This window comes from Papaver somniferum, chromosome 6 (genome assembly GCF_003573695.1).
Source record: "Papaver somniferum cultivar HN1 chromosome 6, ASM357369v1, whole genome shotgun sequence".
Classification (NCBI taxonomy): domain Eukaryota; kingdom Viridiplantae; phylum Streptophyta; class Magnoliopsida; order Ranunculales; family Papaveraceae; genus Papaver; species Papaver somniferum.
The window spans coordinates 34,374,912-34,377,119 of record NC_039363.1 but is presented as its reverse complement, the minus strand read 5'-3'; positions in this window follow the sequence as shown (position 1 = coordinate 34,377,119).

Genomic DNA, 2,208 nt, shown 5'->3' with positions numbered 1-2,208 from the left:
GTTGCAAGATTACCATATACATACCCGATGTTCTGGACCGGGCGAGGTTCAAGGTGTCAAATGGATCATATTGGATGAAACTGCAACCTATCAATTAACTCAGGTTGCAAGTTTACCATATACATACCCGATGTTCTGGTCCGGGCGAGGTTCGAGGTGTCAAATATATCATATTTGATGAAACTGCAACCTATCACTTAACTCAGGTTGCAATTACCAGATACAGACCCGATGTTCTCATCCTGGCGAGGTTCGAGGAGTAAAATATATCATATTGGATGAAACTGCAACCTATCACTGAACTCAGGTTGCAAGATTACTATATACAGACCCGATGTTGTCATCCTGGCGAGGTTCGAGGTGTCAAATATATCATATTGGAGGAAACTGCAACCTATCACTTAGCTCATGTTGCAAGATTACCATATAGTGACCCGATGTTCTGGTCCGGTCTAGGTTAGAGGTGTCAAATATATCAGATTGGATGAAACTACAACCTATCCCTTAACTCAGGTTGCAAAATTACCATATACAGACCCGATGTTCTGGTCCGGGCCAGGTTCGAGGTGTCAAATATATCAGATTGGATGAAACTGCAACCTATCACTTAACTCAGGTTGCAAGATTACCATATACAGACCCAATGTCCTGGTCCGGTCCAGGTTCTAGGTGTCAAATATATCTCATTGGATGAAACTACAACCTATCCCTTAACTCAGGTTGCAAAATTACCATATACAGACCCGATGTTCTGGTCCGGGCCAGGTTCGAGGTGTCAAATATATCAGATTGGATGAAACTGCAACCTATCACTTAATTCAGGTTGCAAGATTACCATATACAGACCCGATGTTCTAGTCCGAGCCAGGTTCGAGGTGTCAAATACATCAGATTGGATGAAACTGCAACCTATCACTGAACTCAGGTTGCAATATTACCATGTACAAACCCGATGTTCTCGTCCGGGCGAGGTTCGAGGTGTCAAATATATTAGATTGGATGAAGCTGCAACCTATCACTTAACACATGTTGCAAGTTTACCATATACATACCTGATGTTCTGGCCTGGTACGGTCCAGGTTTGAGTTGTGAAATATATCAGATTGGATGAAACTACAACCTATCACTGAACTCAGGTTGCAGGATTATCATATACATACCCGATGTTCTGGACCGGGCGAGGTTCAAGGTGCAAAATGTATCATATTGGATGAAACTGCAACCTATCACTTAACTCAGGTTACAAGATTACCATATACATACCCGATGTTCTGGTCCGGGCGAGGTTCGAGGTGTCAGATATATCAAATTGGATGAAACTGCAACCTATCACTTAACTCAGGTTGCAAGATTACCATATACAGACCCGATGTTCTGTTCCGGGCCATGTTCGAGGTGTCAAATGTATCAGATTGGATGAAACTGCAACCTATCACTGAACTCAGGTTACAAAATTACCATATACAGACCCGATGTTCTGGTCCGGGAAAGGTTCGAGGTTTCAAATATATTAAATTGGATGAAACTGCGACCTATCACTTAACTCATGTTGCAAGATTACCATTACAGACCCGATGCTCTAGTCTTGTCTGGTCCAGGCTCGAGGTCTCAAATATATCCGATTGGATGAAACTGCAACCTATCACTGAACTCAGGTTGCAAGATTACCATATACAAACCCGATGTTCTCTTCCGGGCGAGTTTAGAGGTGTCACATATATCAGATTGGATGAAACTGCAACCTATCACTTAACACAGGTTGCAAGATTACCATATACAGACCCGATGTTCTCGTCCTGGCGAGGTTTGAGGTGTCAAATATATCAAATTGGATGAAACTTCAACCTGTAACTTAACTCATGCTACAAAATTACCATATACATACCTGATGCTCTGGTCCGGTCCAGGTTCGAGGTGTCTAATATATTAGATTGGAGGAAACTGCAACCTATCACTTAACTCAGGTTGTAAGATTACCATATACAGACCCGATGTTCTGTCCCGGGCCATGTTAGAGGTGTCAAATATATCAGATTGGATGAAACTGCAACCTATCACTGAACTCATGTTACAAGATTACCATATACAGACCCGATGTTCTGGTCCGGGAAAGGTTCGAGGTTTCAAATATATCAAATTGGATGAAACTGCGACCTATCACTTAACTCATGTTGCAAGATTACCATATGCAGACCCGATGCTCTGGTC